At 41.4% G+C, this 7,264-nt stretch overlaps 1 protein-coding gene across 3 annotated transcripts in view; it reads right to left on the reverse strand.

Moving 5' to 3' along the window:
- NCOA3 (nuclear receptor coactivator 3) overlaps positions 1-1,100 on the reverse strand; it is a 132,904-nt gene extending 131,804 nt beyond the window's left edge. Inside the window, exon 1 of one of the 3 annotated variants that reach the window (XM_087959301.1) lies at positions 924-1,100. The gene's annotated coding sequence lies outside the window, so the exon portion shown is untranslated. The remainder of the gene's footprint in view (positions 1-923) is intronic. The other 2 variants (XM_087959302.1, XM_026665005.2) reach the window with 2 other exon arrangements.
- Positions 1,101-7,264: the final 6,164 nt, after the last annotated feature.

Genomic DNA, 7,264 nt, shown 5'->3' on the forward strand with positions numbered 1-7,264 from the left:
CCTGAAAGGCAGCCAACCAGCACCTTGCACAGAAGCAATGGAAAACTTCAAACTTTTAATAATAAGTAACCAGGCATAGTCAAAAATAAATGCATCTGGGTATAAATGCTCCCGCACCCCGAGGCTCTACCCTTCTCCCCTCGTCCTCTTTGGCTTCGCAGTGGTTGTTACCCCCGTTTACAAGCAGGAAAGCGGAAGCCGCCGATTCAAACAACCCCTCTCTCCAAGCCCAGCACTTGGCTCGCTATGGCTGAAAGAAGACAAGCCATCGGACCGAGACTCCGGGCATCCTCATGCCCGGAGTCCTCGGGCGACTTCTTGGGAGACGCTCCAAACTCAACAAGCCGACGAGGCAGCGGGGCTGGAAAGCGGCTCTCGAGTTTCCTTCGAGTCATCTCGCCCTGCAACTTCCCCGATGGAGGGAACCCGCTCCCCGCCCTACATCTCCCGCGTTCGCCTCATCGCTCCAGAAACGGCCACCAAAAGGGGCTCGCGGGCTCCTTTCTCACCGCTCCCGACGTCGGTGAAACCCCCACCCCGAGGACTCCCGATCAGCGACGGGAGAGCGCCAAATTCTCTACCCCAGCCCTTTCTGGCTGCAAGAAAGCCCTTCCTTTCTTCGCCCCTCTGCGGGCATCTTACACACCCCACGGAGCCGTCCGGGAAGGTGCAAAGCCTTTCCCCGGCACAATCTCCCGAGGACAAGGCAGCTCCCCTCGCACACAATCTCCTCATCCCCCAAGCCCCACTTTAAACCCCGACCCCCTCAAGCCCGAGGACGCCCCCCTGTGGAAGAGGCGACACGTCCAGGGTTGGAAGAACTAGGACTGCCCCTCCAAACTCTTTCCCTGAGAAGAAGCAGGCATTCCTCACTGGAGACCCGCTCCTTCCTCTCCGCCCCTTGCATGTGGGAATGCACTCACCGCCCCCGGGAAAAGCCGCCGAGCGCGCCTTCTGCTCCGCGTCTCTCTTGCCTTTCCCCACCTCACACTCAGCTCGCGGCCGCCATTTTGATCTCTGTCTGGATTTAAAGTAGGAACCAGCCTCCTCAAAGAGCTGGAGCCAGTCCGGCAAGCGCGTAGTCATCTGGGACTTGTAGTTCACCAGTTTCCCCACCAAAGGGACACCCGGCTCGAAAGCCTCTGCGACTGGCCTCGCCTCGCCTGAGATCTCTCACGCCGCAATGCCCTTTGGGGTTTGTAGTCACTAACCAATAATGTTCGTCCTTGCTTCTCCAAATCTTTGTAAAGAACGCTTTGGGAAAAGCGTACGAACTAATCCTCTGCGTCCCTGGACATGCGCCAAAATTAATTTGTTGGTTTTACATTTTGAAAATGTCAGCTGCCTGAGGCTTTTAAAAGAGGTGTGCGTCGGTGTGAAAGTGTAAAAATTGAGCATAATTAAAACACCTTTATATTCCTGCCCCATAGTTTAATGGAACTAAATATTAGCAACTTTAAAGCTAGATATGTCTAAATTCAAATTATCATATAAAGATTCACGAATCTTCATTATTTTCACATAGATATCTCAGAGTCACTGTCTAGTAGTTAAGGTGATGGATTAGACTACCTCATAGGACTGTTCAGAGTTTTGTTACAGAAAAATGTGCATCAAATGTTTTATACATCACCTTAGGCTTTTGAAGGAAAGGTGTAATATAAATCTTCCCCAAATTTTGGGGAATAAATCTTCCCCAAATTTTACCATTAATTCACAGATTGCATCTAGATCAGGACTATCAGAGTTCATCCCAAGCGCCATAATCTAGGTGCAATTATGGCACTTGGGATGAATTCTGACAGTCCTGATAGTTCTTACCTTGGTCTAAGTAAAATTAGAATGTGATCAAATCTCATTAAGATCTCAGTTTGCACTACAATTCATGGCACTGGTGTACTCTAAAAACATGACTGCAAGTCATAGATTCCTGTAATACCCAACCTTACTCACTTAACATGCACATAGATTACAATTTCAAATATTCCCAGCCAGAAGGCATCAAGTTGGAAAAGTATGAAAGCCCATCAACAGATTTCATCATTGGCCATGGATTTCACATTTTTTAGAAACCTTCTGAACTGTTACTCTTCAAATCCAGGAGTTCAACCAAGATTTACCAGCCATCACATCCAAAAGTCTAGGAATTATGGATGGGCAAAAACTTGAGAAGGCTGTTTGGAAAGATGGTTTAATGTAGGTTAGGGTTAGCTGACCACATGGAGTTGAACTTGAACTTTCTGTTCCTGTGCAAGAACATGTATTCTATTGGCTGTTGTCAGACTCCCATAGGGCTATGTAGAGGTCATGTTTGTCTGAACTAACTTTGGTTGAAGTTTGGAAGGTGATGCAATGTCCTTAGGAGATTGTGCAATGTAGTGACAATCACACTGTAGTGATTGTGCAATGTAGTGTCTTAGTGGGTTAATCCTATTAATGTCCTGAAGGGTAATGTTTTCATCCCTTGACCCTGGAGCTTTTGTTTTGTAGATAGGCTGGCCCAGTCTTTCTTAATGGGCACAAAATATCTGCTGGGGACAGGGAGCCCGGGCTCTGAATGTCTGTCTCCCTTAAGATTTTTTATTTCTCTTTTAGAGGAAATATATTATTCTGCCTGTTAAATATTTCCTAAAATATTTCATTCTTCTAGGAGAGGGATGGGTGCTAACTTTCTACAGATCCTTCAAATTCTTATATTGATACATCCAAGATTCACCATCCTAAATATACTTATTAACCAATGATGAACATCAATACAAATTTATAAGAAACAAATGTATGTTAAAACCCATTCCCCATTTGTATTTCAGCATATGAGCTTTAAAAAAATAAAAAGACTTTACCTGGGGTGCAATGAATTAGGGTTCCTTAATGTTACTGTCTTAATACACAGTTAATGTTAAGTGAGTCACACCTGATTTTATGATCTTTTTACCACTGTTGTTAAGCAAATCACTGCACCTATTAAGTGAATGTGGCTTCCCCCCTTAACTTCGTTTGTCAGAAGCCAGTTGGGAAAGTTACAAATGGCATTCACTTAATCCTGGGATGCTGTAGCTATTGTAGATATCTCTCCATTGCCTGAATTTTGATCACATGACGGTGGTGATGCTGTGATACTCATAAGTACAGGGATTGGTTGTAAGTAACATTTTTCAGTGCCATTGCAATTTTGAATTGTTGCTAAACAAATGGCTGTTAAGTCAAGGACTATCTGTATATAAAAAAAACAATTGTGGAGGGAGAACTCAGCTGAAATATCCTGGAGAGAGTGCTGGTTAACATAAAAATAAAAGATAATTTAAGGGAACATGACTGAAGTATATAAATATATAAATTGAGAGAATTCCATTCTTATCAAATATGATATTGCAACCTGAGATAACAGATAAGATTGTACCCATCCAGGTTCACTTACATAAGCAAAATAGACTAACAGATTTATTTTACTTTCAATGCTGAAGATAGGACAGTATTCTTCACTGCACCTAAAAATAGGAGGTTAGTTTAGGTCAGGGGTCGCCAACCTTTTGGACCTCAGGGACCACCAAACTCATAATTTTAGATCCCAGGGACCACTAACTGGTTCTGTGGGTGTGGCCTAATTTGTGATGTGACTGGCTGGGCATGGCTTGTATGTAAATATTATAAATATTTATATAAATATTGATTTTTTTTATAAAAAAAGAGCAACTTTTACCCAAAATCAGGCAAAGCAGGCAGGCAGATTGAGTTGCTCACAGAATCACAGATTCATTCAGAAATCTATCTATCTATCTGCCATTGGCTAGCTCAGTCTGTCACATAAAATTTACTTGCAAGCAAACTCACAAAATTAACTCACAGCACACCATGCATGTAAATATTGAATTTTTTATTTAAAAAAAGAGCAACTTTTACCCAAAAGCAGGCAAAGCAGGCAGATTGAGTTGCTCACAGAATCATTCAGTGATCTATCTATCTGCCATCGGCTAGCTCAGTCTCTCAAATTTGCTTGCGGTGAGTCTGCACTGAATTTGCTTGCAAGCAAACCTTCAGTCCTAAGGGAGGTTCAGCTATACTTAAAAGCAGAGCCAAAGATCTAAAGACTAGCTAGAAAGCAAGAAATCCAACCATTTTCTGCTTCCTAGTTAATCTAAATCTCCCGGCACAGCGGAACAGCTGATGGCCGAAAAAAGGAAAAATAGCAATTCAGCAGGCAAGTTTACCGGGTAAGGAATGAGTGGGCGGCACAGCCTTGTGTTTCTGCGCAGCCTGGCTTAATGGCTTTGTGGGGTGCTCTGGGGGTGAGATTTCTCTGTGGCCCACCAAAATTTTCTCACAGCCCACCAGTGGGCTGTGGCCCACCAGTTGGCAACTGCTGGTTTAGGGGATGCGAGACAAACCATGTGGCATATTTTACAGACTGGAAAGTAGTCTCAGGGTAAACCTCTCCAGGGGCTGCTTTTGCTAACAGTACCTATTGACTGAGGCAGTTACTTCTCTCCACTTAATGGCTGATGTCCAGGAAGCATCTCCTGCTCTTTAAAAACCAAAAAAATATAGATTCAGATTTGGTAATGCTAAAAATAAACACACTGTAACTAAGAGGAATTAATTAGTCATGACTCATTTGATTTCAACTAGCTCACCCAGGATATGCCTGCATTTGGATCAAACCTTTTTGGCCTTAACAAAAGGAACAAGGAAGGAAATGTTGCAAAGAAAAAAGCTATAACAGTTCCTGGGTTTTATAAGTCATGTTAAGCCATCATACATTTAACAAACCACAACTGGAAAGATTTGCACAATGTATTAAGCTACAACTAGAAAAACCAATTTTGTCCTTAGAATACATATGAATCTAGTCTATGTACAAGAGATAAATCAGGAGGGGTTGGGGATATGGCTTTGCTGCCACAAGCCCCAAAGGATATGTTGTTTGCTCATTCGGAGCTGTTCTGTATCAATATATCAATCAAGTAAGGAAAAAGTTGTAAGAGCATCCAGTTTTGCATTACCACAATATAAAAAGATGATGAAACTCTATAAAGAGTGCAAAGAAGAGAAACAAAGATTATTAGGGGGCTGAAAGCGAAAACTTCTGAAGAATGGTTGCAGGAAATGATATGTCTAGTTTAATGAAAAGATCAACGTAGGGGTGACATGATAGCAGTGTTCCAACGTTTCCACAAAGAAGACAGGGTTCAACCTAGCACCTGAAGGCAGGATATGAAGCAATGGATGGAAACTAATGAAGGAAAGACCAACCTGGAACTAAAGACACATTTCCTGACAGTTAGAACAATTAGAACAATTAATGAGTTCCCTTCAGAATTTGTGGGGGCTCCAACACTGAAAGTTTTTAAAGAAGAGATTGGACAACCATTTGTCTGGAATGGTATAGGGTCACCTGCTTGAGCAGGGGGTTGGACTAGAAGACCTCCAAGGTCTCTTCCAACTCTGTTATTCTGTTAATATAGTCCTCCAGTTTACCTTCTAGCAAGTGTTGGAGTACTGCAACGGATAAGGAGCTATTATCCACTGGTGGGGTCCTGTTCAAGAGATTTGGAGATATGAAAAACTTTATCAGGAAATATTTTTAGTACATATCAGTGTCCCCATTACATATTCTGAAGAAGATATATTACTTTTAAAGCCCTTGACACAGAATCATAGAGTTGGAGGTTGTGCAAGTGAACCCCTGAGGGTCCAGAGTCCAAATCCCTGGTCAGTGCAGAAAACCAAATCAAAATATTCCACACCAATAGCTATCCACATTTTGCTTCAAACTTCCAGGAAAGGGAAGTCCACTGCCACCCTGGGTAATTAGTTCAACTTTGGTTGGTTTTCTTTCCCCTAACTTCTAATCAGAAGTTTCCTACAATTTACATTTTTCATTCAACAAACAAAAATTACACATTTGAATAAATAAAATAAGAAAATCAAAATGTGACAGGGATGATAGGCATACCAGTGCACTTACACATGCCCCTGTATGGAACTCTTAAATATGGAGTGAGCTCCACAGAAGTTAAGTTAGAATTATAATTGTGCAAGTTAACAGCTGAGAAAATTGTTCATTATTCCATGTGCTACATTGTGGCATGAGCAGTGGTGGTATTCAGCAGGTTCTGACCAGTTCTGGAGAACCAGTAGAGGAAATTTTGAGTAGTTTGGAGAACCGGCCAATACCATCTCTGGCAATTTTACAGTATCCTTCCCCTGCCACACCCACCAAGCCATGCCCACAGAACTGGTAGTAAAAAAATTTGAATCACACCACTGGGCATGAGAGAATATTTCCTGACCTTCATCTGTGTAACATCCAATTAGGTATTAAAAAATAACTATCATCTCCAGTTCAGTTGTCTTTTCTCAAAACTTTAGTCTTTCTTCATAGGGATGTTTCCAATGCCCTGATTATTTTTGTTGCCTTCTGAACCTGTTCCAATTTCTCTGAATGCTTTATGTGTGAAACTAATAACTAAACACAATACTTGAGGTGATGTTTCACCAAAGCATAACAGAATGAAATGATTGCTTTTTATGATTTGGAAGTTATGATTCAGTTGAAACTATATTTGTCTTTTTGCCAATCACCTCACTGTATTATACAGTAGTTTTCCATTTATTTCCCTGAACCTATATCTGTGCATTTGATTTTTGTTTCCTAAATTAAGAACTTTGCACTTGACACTGTTAACTATAATTCCACTATTTGCAACCCCTTCGTTGAGCTTTTATTTCTGACTGCAACAGTATTAGCTAATTCCTCCTGCTCTTTATCCAAATAATGAATGAAAATACTGAAGAGCAGAGGACCAAGAAATACTGAAGAGCAGAAGACGTCTCTCCAATTTGGTGAGGAAAAATTATTGACCATTCCCTTAGTGTAAATTTTGAACTAGTGATGTTTCTACCTAATTGCCATGTTATTTAGTCACTTAACGAGCTTGCTAATGAGCCTATCAGTGAATACTGTGTCAATTGTTTGATTAAACTCAAGATATACTATAATTACCGCATCCCCTAATTCTGCTAAGAAACTTACCTAGGCAAAATATAATATTAATCTGGAATGATTTGTTCTTTACCGACCCATGCTGATTTCACATTGATTTCAAATATTTACCGACGGATGTATTTATGACCATGTCTAGAATCTTCCCAGGTATTAATGCCACATGGACAACTCCTTTTCCTCTTTTGGAAGGTGCGGATAACATTTGCTTTCTTCAGCCATGTAAGACATAATCAGATCTCCTGGATTTAAAAAAATGAT

The sequence above is a fragment of the Notechis scutatus genome, chromosome 3, assembly GCF_049901735.1.
Source record: "Notechis scutatus isolate UNSWTSFEM ecotype Mainland chromosome 3, rNotScu1.2, whole genome shotgun sequence".
In the NCBI taxonomy this organism is placed as follows: Eukaryota; Metazoa; Chordata; class Lepidosauria; order Squamata; family Elapidae; genus Notechis; species Notechis scutatus.